This window comes from Rutilus rutilus (genome assembly GCF_951802725.1).
Source record: "Rutilus rutilus genome assembly, chromosome: 12".
Classification (NCBI taxonomy): domain Eukaryota; kingdom Metazoa; phylum Chordata; class Actinopteri; order Cypriniformes; family Leuciscidae; genus Rutilus; species Rutilus rutilus.
Genome location: NC_140217.1, coordinates 13,598,851 through 13,615,264, shown reverse-complemented (window position 1 = coordinate 13,615,264; position 16,414 = coordinate 13,598,851).

Sequence of the window (16,414 nt, the reverse complement as noted above, 5' to 3'; positions counted from 1 at the left end):
GGCCCCTGTTTGCCTTGGGAGACCCTACCAGGGGCATATAACCCCGGACAACATAGCTCCTAGGATCGTTCGGGTACTCAAACCCCTCCATCACAGTAAGGTGTGGCAGTTCAAGGAGGGGTCAAGCAGACAATGTCATTTAAACACATTTCTCTTGCTTTTCTTGTCATAACAAACACAGTTACAGCAGCCAGAGAAAAACTAATGTTAAAAAGTCAAGTCAAACTACCCAACTAAAGGAAACACTGATCACCCTAATGGTGACTTCAAGCCAAACTATTATTTTCAATAAAACATCAACAACAAAACCTCTGTTAGTTCTCAATAAGAACTTTTGTACATGTATGACAGAAATAAAGTCAATCTGGTTAGTAATAAGTGAAGCTGGTAATGCTGTTTGTGGAGTTGTTTAATCCTCCTCTGCTGAGATCTTGAGAGATTTAATATGCTGCCATGCATTTCACCTTTTTTTGCAGTGTGGTGCTTATTCCAACCAAACTTCAGTGTCTGTCTGACGTTGGGTTTAGACGTCAACCCGACTTTCATTTTCAATCAAAATATGACATCTGAGTCATTGATGTCATGTGACTTCTTGACGTCACATTGACTTATTGTGTTTGCTGGGTGAGTACGAGAATTTTTATACTGTTGGTGGTCATTATAAATGTGATTCTTTTTGTGTTGTTTGTTATATTGAAATGATAAATTACCGGTATCCAAATTATACATTTTAATGTCACCATGAAATCAAAATTAACAATTCTTTTTTTTTACAGAATGTTGCAGTTTATTATGAATTATTTATGTGCATCTTTATTTTTACAAAATTCATAATCTCGTAATCGTAAAAAAAAATTAAATTTTTTTTTTTTTTAAACCGCCCTCTCCATGTAATCTAATGGGACTTGCAACAAACTAAACAATCAAATTACACTTCTAATATCTTTTTTCCCCAAAGATGGTTTCTGTTTTATCAGCCCGATGTAAGGTCAAGTCTGGTTTAATTGTTTTTTGTATTATTATTATTATTATTTTTTTTTTTTTGGTTTTAGTTAGTTATTTGATGCTATAAAAACGTCATGAATGACAGCTGAGACTGACAACTTCTCTGAGCAAAGTACACCGACTTAATGAGTTATTCTCCAGTAAACTGTACTAACTGATTCTGCGGGAGCGGGGGCCTTGATACCTCGGCTCCACTTCATTCTCACTACTGTGCAGACTCTGGTCCTGAATAAGCGCAAGATGTCAGCGCCATATTGGGACATTGGTGGCTTAATTTTTAAGAGAGAGTGAAGGTGTGTCACAGTTTATGGTCACAATTGAGTGATGCAGGGATAATGGCTGCATCCGAAATCGCATACTTCCCTACTATTAGAAGGTGAAAAACAGTATGTGACAAAAGAAGTATGTCCAAATTCACAGTACTCATAAAGGAGTAGGCAAAAAGTACCCAGATGACCTACTTCCAGCGAGATTCTGAAGTGTGCATACCATGGATGCTTTACTGTCCCATGAGGCCACGGGAGAGAATTTGTGAATGGAAGTAAAGCGACGTATCTGACGCTGGTAGGTCACATGATGATGACAACATGGCGAATGTAGTACGTCTATTCATAGTACACACACTCATACTATATAGAACATACTTTTTTAGCAGTTATGAAGAAATTACTTGTTAAAAAAAAATACTGTACCAACTCAAAAGAGTATACTGGTTCACTCGACAAAAACCCAATAGGATTTTTCCATTGGCTTTTGGATAATTGAATAAAATGAGGTCTGTGGCTAACAAAATCTTATGATTACACATTGTGTTCATTGTGATAATCTTCACAAATGAACACAACTTTTATGAATTTTGAAACGTAAATACAATTGGCAGAAGTACAGTATATGTTGGCTGTAACAACGATTTGATGTTTCTGTATGTTTTTTATTCATATTTTTTAAATCATTATCCTTTTACTGTTTATATTTTGCAACAAAACAAAGTCCATAATAGTTTGTTTAATGGCTGTTTCATTCAATTCAATTCATTAAAAACTACCCCATTATTTCAGAGCATATTTTAATTTCATGGTGTATTTTTTTGAGGGCAATAATAAATTACCCGGGGCCGGGTCGCGGGGGCAGCAGTCTAAGCAGGGATGCCCAGACTTCCCTCTCCCTAGACACTTCCTCCAGCTCTTCCGGGGGGACACCGAGGCGTTCCCAGGCCAGCCGGGAGACATAGTCTCTCCAGCGTGTCCTAGGTCTTCCCCGGGGTCTCCTCCCGGTGGGACATGCCCGGAACGCCTTCCCGGGAAGGCGTCCAGGAGGCATCCGGAAAAGATGCCCGAGCCACCTCAACTGACCCCTCTCGATGTGGAGGAGCAGCGGCTCTACTCTGAGCTCCTCCCGAGTGACCGAGCTTCTCACCCTATCTCTAAGGGATCGCCCAGCCACCCTGCGGAGAAAGCTCATTTCGGCCGCTTGTATCCGGGATCTTGTCCTTTCGGTCATGACCCACAGCTCATGACCATAGGTGAGAGTAGGAACGTAGATTGACTGGTAAACCGAGAGCTTCGCCTTGCGGCTCAGCTCCTTCTTCACCACGACAGACCGGTACAGGGACCGCATTACTGCAGAAGCTGCACCGTTCCATCCTTCCCTCACTCGTGAACAAGACCCCAAGATACTTGAACTCCTCCACTTGAGGCAGGAGCTCTCCACCAACCTGAAGCGGGCAAACCACCCTTTTCCGACTGAGAACCATGGCCTCGGATTTGGAGGTGCTGATTTTCATCCCAGCCGCTTCACACTCGGCTGCAAACCGTCCCAGCGCATGCTGGAGGTCTTGGTTTGATGAGGCCAACACGACAACATCATCTGCAAAGAGCAGAGATGAAATCGTGTGGTCCCCAAACCTGACCCCCTCCGGCCCCTGGCTGCGCCTAGAAATTCTGTCCATAAAAATTATGAACAGAACCGGCGACAAAGGGCAGCCCTGCCGGAGTCCAACACGCACCGGGAACAAGTCTGACTTACTGCTGGCAATACGAACCAAGCTCCTGCTCCGGTCGTACAGGGACCGGATAGCCCTTAGCAAAGGGCCCCGGACCCCATACTCCCGGAGCACCCTCCACAGGCCGCCGCGAGGGACACAGTCGAATGCCTTCTCCAAATCCACAAAGCACATGTGGACTGGTTGGGCAAACTCCCATGAACTCTCCAGCACGCTGTAGAGGGTATAGAGCTGGTCCAGTGTTCCACGACCGGGACGAAAACCACACTGTTCCTCCTGAATCCGAGGTTCTACTATCGGCCGGATTCTCCTCTCCAGTACCCTGGCATAGACTTTCCCAGGGAGGCTGAGAAGTGTGATCCCCCTATAGTTGGAGCACACCCTCCGATCCCCCTTCTTGAAAAGAGGGACCACCACCCCGGTCTGCCAGTCCAAAGGTACTGTCCCCGACCGCCACGCGATGTTGCAGAGGCGTGTCAGCCAAGACAGCCCCACAACATCCAGAGACTTGAGGTACTCAGGGCGGATCTCATCCACCCCCGGTGCCTTGCCACCGAGGAGTTTCTTGACTACCTCGGTGACTTCAGCTTGAGTGATGGACGAGTCCGCCTCCGAGCCCTCAGCCTCTGCTTCCTCAATGGAAGACGTGACGGCGGGATTGAGGAGATCCTCAAAGTATTCCTTCCACCGTCCGGTGATATCCCCAGTCGAGGTCAACAGCTGCCCACCTCCACTGTAAACAGCGTTGGTAGGGCACTGCTTCCCCCTCCTGAGGCGCCGGACGGTTTGCCAGAATCTCTTCGAGGCCGACCGATAGTCCTTCTCCATGGCCTCACCGAACTCCTCCCAGGCCCGAGTTTTTGCCTCCACAACCACCCGGGCTGCAGTCCGCTTGGCCCGTCGGTACCCATCAGCTGCCTAAGGAGTCCCACAAGCCAACCAGGCCCGATAGGACTCCTTCTTCAGCTTGACGGCATCCCTTACTTCCGGTGTCCACCACCGGGTTCGGGGATTGCCGCCTCGACAGGCACCGGAGACCTTACGGCCACAGCTCCGAGTGGCCACGTTGACAATGGAGGTGGAGAACATGGTCCACTCGGACTCAATATCTCCAGACTCCCTCGGGATCTGGTCGAAGCTCTGCCGGAGGTGGGAGTTGAAGATCTCTCTGACAGGAGATTCAGCCAAACGTTCCCAACAGACCCTCACAGTACGTTTGGGTCTGCCGAGTCTGTCCAGCTTCCTCCCCCGCCATCGGATCCAACTCACCACCAGGTGGTGATCAGTTGACAGCTCCGCCCCTCTCTTCACCCGAGTGTCCAAGACATACAGCCGGAGGTCAGTAAATAAATGTCAAAAATAAACCTAAATTATCTAAATATTTACTGGAATATAAGGTGTGACAACTAGCCCTGGTAGGTAAATGACTAGGGAACAAAATACATATGAAAAAGTATAAGAACCATCTTACGAACAGCTCATTGCAGATATTCTGGGCATCACTCGCTGCAGAGTATGTACAATAAAAATGTATGACAAGTGACAAGTACCACAGTGCTGTTTTTTGCAGTGCTCTGTACCAAGGTGTCAGATTTTGGCTGATTAGCATAGCTCAGTTAACCCCTGTTGGTAGATGTCATTACTACACCATTCTTAGGCCAAAATATTTTTTTCTATTGACAGCCATGTATTCTGAGGAATATTTTGCTAGCAACATTTAAGTCACAAAATATTCATGATAATATAGCATATATTTTTCCTGTGACCGCTTGCTTTTTAAAGCCTGAAATGGACATATATCTCTGTCTGCTAGCTTTGACATTACAGCTCAGGATAGTCATTAATAAAGGGCTTGGTACTGTGCATATACTTGCTGTTCTTTGAAATGTAATTAGAAAAACAACAAGAGAGATATGTTGCATTCATTTTCAGACTACAGCTGACCAAAAAAAAAGGTTCAGTAATGGCACACGAGAAAACAAACCAAAATTTTGTACGTATTAAGCAAAAAATATGTATGTAATAAAATAAAATAAAATATGAAAAAAAAAAAATTTGTCAAAAACTATTTGGCTGAGTAAGAAATCAAATGCAAATGCAAATAACAGTTTATTGGATTTAAACAGGAGAAATAAGCAAGGCAGGGTGATCAGATGTAACCGTGCAGGATTGGCCTGGGCCTTGGTGCGCAAGCCCATCTGGAGGACAGTCTGTCTGGCTTTCCACCTGGTGCATCAACACCTCTGGACAAAGGCGTGGGCAGAGGGAATCGCGACTTCGGATCCCAGACTTGGAAATATAGGTGGCTGGTATCCTAAGCTATACACAAACAGAGACAGGCCCGTGGATGACACTGGCAATAAGTTCTGTGCGTGCTCAACCTATTAGAGTTGCTGACTCCAAGAGTATGGATTCCAAGACACCAAACATCGCAACACATGCTCCAAATCTTGGTTCGCTCTCTCCGTCTGATCGTTGCTCTGAGGATGGAAACCAGAGGCAAGACTAACATTTGCCCCCAACAAACGGCAACTGGGCGGAGGCCCTGTGTGAGGCCGTGCGGACCTTTGACTCGATCTCCCAAGTTACCATCGAAACCACAAGTCTCTGTGGCAGGATGAGCTCGGGAGAATGCGGGCGCTCAGATTGATCAAAAACATGAGACAAATACGTTGATGTTTTTGGAACCCGGACGGTAGGAAATAGAAAAATCAAAACGACCAAAAAAGCCAACCAATGACGGCACTCCTCCAAGGCAAGCTTGAGTGCCAGCAACTCTCTATTAGCAATGTCGTAAACGCGTTCAGTGGGTGACAAACGATGACAAAAAAAAATTTCCGCAAAAATGCATCTTACCGTCCGTGGAAGAGAAGGAGAGAACCACGCCAACTCTCACCTCTGATGCGTCGACCTCCACCACAAACTGACTAAAAGAATCAGGGGCGACAAGAATGGGAGAAACAAAGCAGCTCTTGAGTTTAGAGAATGCAGCTTCAGCTGCATTGGACCACCTGAGCGCCGTTTTGGTGGAGGTCAAGGCCGGTAAAAATTGGTCCAGAAACCTCTGCAGGGCCTTGCAGGAATATAGAGTTAGCCAATCAACCACAGTCTGAACCTTGTTGGGATCCATGCACACTCCCTCAGAGGACACGATGTACCCTAAGAAGGGAACAGACGTGCATAAAGAACCCCACATTTCTCCGCCTTGACAAAAAGCCCATTCTCTAACATCCTCTGAAGTACTCATCTGACATGCTGAACATGTTCCTGGAGAGATGGAGAAAATATTGATATGTCATCCAGGTAGACATAAATTAACTTATCGACCATGTCTCTCATGGAGTGAGAGTTATGTGATATCTTCTGGATATCTCTCACTGTTCTCTGAGTTGAACAGCCCACATGGCATAAAAAGATATTCAGAGTGCCCCCTGGGGGTATTAAAATCAGTCTTTCACTCATCTCTCTCCCTCATGCAAACTGAATGGTAGGCATTACTAAGGTCCATCTTTGTGAAAAAGGAAGCCCCTTGCAATCTCTCAAAAGCCGAAGACATCAATGGCAAAGGATAGGTATTCTTTACAGTGATGCAGTTCAGTCCTCAAAAATCAATGCAAGGACGCAGGGAACCATCTTGACAAAACAGTATTCTGACAAGGGTTATGGAGCGTTGCCAGGGGTGACCAAGGACAACTGGAGCCAGGGGAGAGTCTATTTAACATAAAACGAACTTCCTCATTGTGGTTGCCTGAGGTGATGAGGCTCACCGGCCCAGTTAGATGGGTAATGGATGGGAGAGACTGATCACTAAGGGCACTGATGGAAATCGGGTGAGTGAGGGAAGCCACAGGAATCTTGAGTTTGTGAGCCAGGTTAACGTCCAAGAAATTCCCCTCCACTCCAGAGTCCACTAAGGCTTGACAGGTGTGATTAGATGCAGCCCATTACAGTTTGACCGGGAGAAGAGTGGCAGCTAGAGAGGATATTTCAAAAGCAATACTACCCGTCAGTAACCTCATGCCTACTGACAGGCTTAGGCTTTTACGGGACACTTGGCTGCAATGTGTCCCGCAGCTCCACAATATAAACAGTCCATGAGTCTACATCGCTCCTTCTCCTCCCGGGAAAGATGAGCTCTGCCAACCTGTAGTGATGGGAGTGGCAGTAGAGTAGTTCTCCATTTCTGGAACAAGGCTTTGCAAATCGCTTTGATCTCAAAGCTGCACCCGCTCGTCCACTCGGATCGCCATGTCAATCAAAGCATCTAAAGCCGTGGGTAATTCCAGCGTGTAGATCTTGTTTTAGATATGGTTGGCCTACCCATTGCAGGAACATGTCCCACCGTGCCTCAACGTTCCAGTTACATTCCACGGCCAGTGTGCGAAACTCTATGGAATAATCAGTAACCGTCCAGTTACCTTAGTATAGGTCCGCCAACACACTGGGACTGCACGATCAAACTCCTTTTTGAGTTCGTCACTGAAAGACTGGAACGATGAGCAATACTGGTGTCTTTGTTCCTACACCGCAGTTCCCCAAAGTGCTGCTTTACCAGATAACAGTGTTATCATAAAAAGCCACTTTAGACTCCTCCGTAGGGAAAGACAAAGGCTGGAGAGCAATAAACAAGGAGCACTTAGCCAGAAATAAACAACATAATTGAGGTTCACCAGAATAAGCAGCTGGAGGTGGCAATCGGGGTTCATTGTAGCGAGCGGTGCGATCTTCAGATGGAACAGCAGGTGGTGGGTTGGGCACAGTGGGCGAATGGGCAGACTTGAGGGCCTAACATATACCTGGTGCAATGTAGCGCCAGGCGCGACGCAAGTGTTTTTTGCTAGTTTCAGCCCGACGCAGGCAAATGCATTTGAGCCCATTTGTGTGCCCATGCTGGTCTGAAAACGAGGCGTGTTCAGGCGCATTGCTATTTTGAGGCAACTGAAATAGACCGCAATTAGCAGCATACAAACTAGCCAAATGTTACAGATAAAAGGATTACAATGTAAAAGATTGTGTACATAAAGATATAGTGGAATCCGTAGATGGTCTGCTTGCACGCTTTAACCTCACGCACGAGCAGATTCGTTAGCTCTCTGGAGAAGCGTTCAGTTTCCGCTTGCAAATTCTGCCATGTAAATAGCAACCCGCCATGGCGCGAGCGCAACTAGCTTTTAAAGGGAATGGGAAATTACACTCTGATTAGTTTATTGCATGTTATTCCAAAACATACTCATTAGGAGAATAGGCACAACACTTTTAGAGCATGCGCTGGGCGCGCCGAACATTTTTCCCATCGTTAAACTAGCAAAAGTGGATTCGGACATGCCCTAAGTGCACTTGCGCCGTGCTCTTTAGACCATGCGCTTAGATCATTAATATAGGGCCCTTGGTCTTTAAGTGCTGTATCTGGATGGTCAAGCCTGAAACCTGCACTACCAAGGCCTGAACTGGATGACCCATAGCCATCATTTGCTCTTCCTGACGTTCCACATGAGCGTTGTTGCTTAATAATATTGTTGTCTCTCAATTCCAAAGCACTTGCTGGATCCATTGTGTTCAGATCATTATGTCAGGGTGAGAGGATCCAGGCGTGAATGCAAATGAACAGTTTATTGGAAATAAACAAGAGAAATAAGTAAGGCAGGGTGTTCAGATGTAATCGTGCAGGAATAGCTGCAGGTCTTGGCAACGAGAAGACTGCAATGGGCTGAATGATGTCTGCCGATCAACGAAGTCAGTGATTATCCAGAAACGACAAGGCAGACAGTAATCCGGACTCGAGCAGGAAGCAAAAAACACAGGAACAGAAGACTTGAGAGATACTGAGGGAACAGAATGGTAAGACATGAGCACGATCTGACAACGAACACAGCAAACACAAGGGTAGATACTGGAGACAACAATGAGCTGCAGGTGCGGCTGGTCTGATTAGCTCGTCTGTGCAGCTGGTAACCAGGCAATGCTAACAGGCAATCAGACCAGTGACAGAAACACAACAAAGACATGACAGAGTGAACACAAAGACCTGCGAACCATGACACGTCATGTACATGCCTTTTCTGTATAGTAAACCTTTGTTAAATGTAATTAATTATCAAAAATAGTTTATATATATATATATATATATATATATATATATATATATATATATATATATATAGTTAAAAAAAAATCCTGTCTACCTCATACCTTATAGCCTCTAGTATGGTTTTCCATTGAAATAACTGACAGCAAGACTAGAGTGGCGCTGACCTTTATTTTCTCATATATTTGAGGTCTTTTCATTTCCGTTGATTTTGAAATTGTAGCAAAAATATTAATTGTCTAACAGTAATTATTAGTTGAATAAATTAATAAATTATAATAATTTAATACTAACTAAACATGAACATAATCAACATTTACATGAAAGATTTATACACATGAATTAATGCGCAGACCGCTACTGTAACAGAAACTTGTATGTCGCCTTAACTGTTATGAAATATCTCCACAATACTTAACTGCATAACACTACACACAAGCTTTGCTGTCAGGACAGACACACTAACACACACTGTATATATAAATATATAGATATTAAGCGTACCTGTGAGAGTTAAGAGTCTGTTGACAGTTTTTGTAGTTTTTCCTTCACTCGTGACATTAGAATTAACAAAAAAATATTATATATACCATTCACCTCAATCTGCTTCAAGGGGAAATCTTGTTGCTTTGATGAACACTGCGACACCACTGACTCTATGGTTGATCTTGCTTTCTTAAATTAGCAATGGTATTTTAATATGCAACAGCCACATATATCAAAGATAAAACAAGGGCTGTGGAGGGGGAAAAAAGGAATTATTGCAGATTTCCTTCATCATGATATTGAAATTTAAGATTAGCATCAAGTATTAACAAAAGGCCTGTTATATTTAGTATTAGTTGAAGACTTATTTTTGACATTTTGCAACATGTATAACACTGTTACAGACATTTACATTGAAATCAAAATTAGTTTGTGGTTTAATTTAGATTTACTTCATGAAATTCATTAACATTTTTATTTATAGCTTCATGAGTTCCATTTTATATTACATGTCTACTATGTATCAACATTTAATTGTTGATTACATCTATAATTACACTGTTTACCCTTTCCTTACACCTTAACCCAACCTTAAACCTAACCATAGCTACCACCAAACCTGTCTCTAACCTTTACCCGTATCCAACCTTAAAGAGTAACTCTCGCCAAAATGCAACCTAGGGTTTTTTTGTTAATCTACCCGAGGCGAACTTTCGTTTAAAAGCATAATTAGAATGGAAATGCCACTTTTAAGTTTGACCGTATTTTCGTTTTCGGTCAAATTGCCTTTTGAATGGGAGTGCTTGGGGCACTTCTATGATAGCATCAAAAATCGCTATTTTTAAAATACTAAGAAGGCTCGACACAACATGAAACTTTGCTCGAAGTATCACCAGGGGCCTGTTTCAGAAAGGAGGTTAAGTGAAAACTCTGAGTATGTTAACCCTGGAATGAGGGAAACTCTGGGTTTTCCGTTTCAGAATGGGAGGCATGCCAAACCCGGGAAAGCAGAGTAAGTCAAGGCCGTTTCTGAAAGAGAGGTAACTTATACTCAGAGTCAGTTACCATGGTAACTTACTCTGTGAACCTAACCTGGTCAGGAGCAGGTTTTCTTAGATAAACCCAGAGTTTTTCTTATGTAGTAAATGCATCTTGATTTAAGAATGTTTAGATATTTTGACCGGAAACAACAAAAATGTAAAACAAATTTTTTTGCTGTGCAGAGCAGTACATTCATTTATTGCGCATTTTTCTATATAACATCGGAGATGCAGAGCACATTAGTAAGGCCACTGTATCAGAGCGGGAAGGAAAGTGTGCCTCGCTCTCACGCTCCTTCTGAGAGTTTTTGTGTTGTTTCCTGGACACAAACCTGTATGAGCCATCAAAGAGGAGATTCACACGATTGCAGGTTAATGGTGGAGAAATCGGTTTAAATAAGGCTAATAAGGCTAATCTCATAAATGATGTTCACTTGATAACTTGATATCTTGCTGTGACCTCTGAAAGTAACCTAATAATTAGAATTTCCTTTATGATTTCCAGTGTGGTTGAATGTATTGATGACACACATAATCCCATCATCGCACCTTCCGAAAATGAACCAGATTACTGTATGGAATGGGATGACAGATGGAATTGTAGAGATATATGCCGTAACCACCACAGCTGTTAAATAAACACAAATTATTCACAATTTATTTGGTCATTTTTATTTAATACAAATACAAAAGCAACAGTAATTCTTTTCCTGTTGGATTTGAATATTCTTCCAATATTGTGTATCTCAACTTCATCTATCAGTGGTGGTGCAGGACCAGCCTCTGCCTTCTTGCTGTTGGCAGAGTAGAAGTCAAATGTTAATTTCATTAGCCTAATTAGAAAATGTAACAGGTTGGATTAGAGAGCATTTAATTATGTGAAAAGAGCGTTATACTACATGGAAACAGCTGTGGCACATTTATAGACACTGCATTATATTTATTTAATATGTCAAATGTTTGTAAAGTCATAGCCTACAGGCATGAACCTTTTATGCTTAGCGATTTAACTGATTGAATTATGTTTTTTTTTTTTTTTTGGCCTGTGGGATACCATGAAAATGAGTATAAGTTCAATAACTTACCTTTCTGTCAGTTTTCACCTGATAATATAACAGTGATTAAGAATTATACTTGTGTATTGACTCGGAAGTATGCTGACGTCTTTTTGTCAAGTTCTGTTGCCATGGTGAATTGTAATTTCGGAGCTCCATTGAGCATGGCTTTTCATAGTCATGGTGCCAGGGCCGGCCCTGACCAATTTGCTGCCCTAGGCAAGATTTTACCTGGCGCCCCATGCATCACAGCCCATTTCACCCTGTCATTGTGTTCATGATTTAGCATATATATATATATATATATATATATATATATATACACACACATTACAGCAGAACTGTTTCCAACACTCATAATAAATCATCATATTAGAAGGATTTCTAAAGGATCATGTGATAGACCGGATGTCACATGTGACACTGAAGAATGGAGTAATGATGCTGAAAATTCGGCTTTGCATCACAGAAATAAATGATAATTTAAAGTACAATAAATTGAAAACAAATTATTTTAAATTGTAATAATATATCACAATATTAAATTTTTTTCTGTATTTTTGATCAAATAAATGCAGGCTTGATGAGCAGAAGAAACTTCTTTCAAAAACATTAAAAATAGTAATGTTTCCAAACTTTTGACCTGTACTGTATCCCCCCAAAACTGCACAACTGTAGAGTAAAACATTAATAAAAAAGTGATAATAAAAAATGCGTCTTAAAACTGACATGATTGTACAAAATCACAGTCTGGGGACTCAGAACTCAGAACAACTGCTAACATTAAGTTTAAGGTAAAAATAACTGCCATGAAATTATAGTATCTTACTCCTATGCAATAAATTGTTCATTCACTACATCACTTTACCTCTGTCTTTATCCTCTTCTCTTCTTTTTGGCACTGTATCTATCGCAGACTATGCTCATTTATAATGTGTCATGTAAATTTGACCTTCCGTCACAATCAGGAAACTTTCACCGTGTCTAGAACTGGCGCGAGCTGCCAGGCCCGTTTCTACGAGCTGTGTGTTAACAAAAGCAGTGCTGTCTACATTGGATGCGGCGTCGGGCACGCTACACAACAAATTACCAACAACTGATCGCGCGCGCGCTCTGTTTCTGACGCACTTCAAGCACTCGATGGGCGGGGGAAGATTGAAGAGCCGGACTTTTTTTTTTTTTTTTTTTTTTTTGCTTTATTTGGTAGTATTTCGAATTAATGGTTTTAAAATAGTAGCCTATTATAAAAAAATATATATGTTAAAAAAAAAAAAAAAATTCACTCGTTCACTCATTCTGGCGCCCCTATGGATGAGTGGCGCCCTTAGCATTTGCCTATACCGCCTATGCCGCGGGCCGGCCCTGCATGGTGCACACGCATAACTCAGTCAACCTACTCAGAGTTGATTAAACTAACTCAATTCAGCTGTTTTGAAACCGAAAACTCAGAGTTTCTCATCTCAGGGTAAATCAACTCAGAGTTCAAGTTTTAACTCAGAGTTGGTTGAACCTCCTTATTGAAACAGGCCCCAGGGGCTCTTCACATGAACTCGAGCATTGAGAACATTGTTTGTTGTTTACAGAGTTTACTAAAAAGAAAGATTTTGAACAACTCACTGTAGCTGTGTCCGCGGGCATTTTGACAGTCAAAAATAGTTGATCTCCGAATGTGAATGAACTGACTCTGAATTTTAGTATTGCTTCTTATATGAGCATCCTTTTTCAAATACAAGGTCAATATTGATTTTCACTAATGACAAAACAACCGTGAATTTATATGGAACTAAGCTTTAGGAGCTTTCCATCTTTACTCTCCTCCCTGTTGCATTCGACTATTTTTGACTGTCAAAATGCCGACAGACACAGCTACAGTGAGTTGTTCAAAATCTTTCTTTTTAGTAAACTCTGTGCATGCAAACAATGTTCTCAATGCTTGAGTTCATGTGGAAGAGCCCCTGGTGATACTTCGAGCAAAGTTTCATGTTGTGTCGAGCCTTCTTAGTGTTTTAAAAATACCAATTTTTGATGCTATCATAGAAGTGCCCCAAGCACTCCCATTCAAAAGGCAATTTGACCGAAAACGAAAATACGGTCAAACTTAAAAGTGGCGTTTCCATTCTAATTATGCTTTTAAACGAAGGTTTGCCTTGGGTAGATTAACAAAAAGACCCTAGGTTGCATTTTGGCGAGAGTTACCCTTTAATAGCGGCAAAATTGTTTTGCAATACAATATGAACACAAGAAGTACATTGTACCTATGCATAGAAGTTAAAGACACCCAATATAAAGTGTGACTGCTTCATGTGATCCATACAATCTGCAAGTTATGTTTACATGAAATTATGTGTGACAATGAAATTAAAAATAGCAATAAAGGGAAATATACAGCAATACTTGGTGTACTGGAACGCAATATGTATCATTTTGTGACCCACTGTGGCAGTGTCACATTTTTGGCATTCATACGAAGCCAACTTGTAATTACTCTCAGGATGGAGGAGTTCCTCTCTGTATAGCACAGCTTGCTGCACCTGGCTGTACCAAAGATGCGTTTAATGCCTGCTGATATGTTGGCACCTCCTCTGGCCATGACCCATCCTGTCTGTGCTGGCCAGTGCCCAGCCTTTCCTTTTCATCATCCCTCGCTCTTTTGATCTAGTCCTTCATTCTCCTAGTGCTGTTAATGAGCACTACAGGAGGTGGCTTTCTGCCAACGGTTGCCTGACTGGACACACAGACACATTTTTTTCATAATTGTTATATAATTTGCAACAGGCTTCCAGCATATTTTTTTTATTGTGCTGATACAGCTAAATATAGCACTGATACACACTAACCCAAATTCATACGTCAGGTGTGTGGACCTCTTTTTTTAGTTTACAGGGAGTTAAATGGGATGTTATTGTGTTATAATTTGTCTGTGGATTTTAAGCTATGGCCATTTTACCTGCATGATTTGTATGAGGTTGTAAGTATGTTGCTCAGCCATGAATTAGAGATAGGCTAAGCATAATATTTTTAAAATGCAAAAAGATAAACAACAAACTTGGACAAATTGTTCAGAATGTGGATCAGAAGCACTGATCAGGAATCCTTTCAGTGTCCGCTTTTTTTCGTCTGTTTTGCTTGGCACCAAAATCCTTTTTTTTTGGTTTGTATATTTGGAGTCAATCTTCCCCAAAAATAAACCCATAACATGGTATTCAATGTTTTTTATATATATATATATATATTTTAAACAACAACACCAACAATGTTTCAGTGATGGTGACAATGTCAGTTATGTTGCACTCCCCTATGACTTGCAGAAATATTTTTTTTATACATTTTTGTTTAATTTAGAGATTACAGCATTCCAGAAAGATCAGAGGGGGAAAAACATTTACAACTAGAGCAAAAAGCATAATCTCCAAAAAGAGAGGCATTAAACACGTGAAGCACAGGAAAAGACAATGTAAACTTCAGAAATTAACCTTGTCGTATCTTTCCACAGTAGTCTTGTTGTGCAATTTTGGCACATTTCATTCTTTCTTTTGTTACTTTCTTTTCTTTTTTTTAAATGGTAGATTAAGAAAAAGTGTTGCAAGACAGGAAAGAAAGTAAAAATACAAAATAAATTAAACAAACACTACTAAGTCTTCAGTAACATGGGCCTATCAAAGATTGTTTTTTAAATTGAAATATTAATAACTAGACGTTGGATGAAAATGTTGTTTCACATGAGATTAACTGAAAAAAAGTTTTGTGGCAATGAAGATAACAGCTAAGACCAACACATAAATATCAAATTAGTTCTACACTATGATCAGAATACCGGTACGTTTCTCTTAAAAGTTTCTTGTGTATGTAGACAAAAATGTTGCATAAATCAGTTAATTTGTAAAAACATCTGGGCAATGGTCATGTTAATGTTCTGTGAGACAAACACAAAATATAAATGGCTTTGAGAAGAAATTATATTGAACACTGCAGATATACACTGCCCCTGAGGTGGCTACATTTTCAGAAATAACTAGTTGTCGTTGGGGTCTCTGCTTTGTGTTTTTCCTGTCAAATAAAGATTGACCAGCACAGTGCACCCAGGATGAAATTACTATTGAATATGTATTGTTTGCTGGGCTGTGAATTTCTTTGTGTGTATGACCTACGGTACATGAAATTAATGTGAATGATGAATACAGAAATATGTTACCAAGTTTGGCAAAACCAAGACATTTTTATGTTTATAAAAAAAATTAAATCTGTGTGTTCACCAATGTAGCATTTAATTAATCAAAACAAAATACAACAAACCAGTGATATTGTAAATTATTAACACGGTTTGAAATAACTTCTATTTTTAAAATTAAATTTTTATCTGTGATCACAGAGCATTGCAAAGCCATTGCTCCAGTCCATTAAAAAAACCTTGCGTTATACTGTGTAATATTTAAGAATTCCTTTGAATGTGTCTGTTTGGCACTCGAGAAGTTATTTGTTTTAGTATTTGCACAGTTGAAAATAATTGTGCAGCTTAATAATGTGTGGAAACAGCAGTACATTGTATGGCCTACAGTAGAGTTTGCATACACAAAGTATGGACTACAGTTGCAAGTGATCAGTCACCAAAATCAGTCTGTTGTTCTTTTGAGAAATGAAGGCTATTTTTTATACTGTAGCCTGACTACGTCAGACTTCCTACTTCCGCTAATTTCATTTCGCTCCTGTAGTCAGTCTGAGATAGCAGCCTATCTTTCAGTTT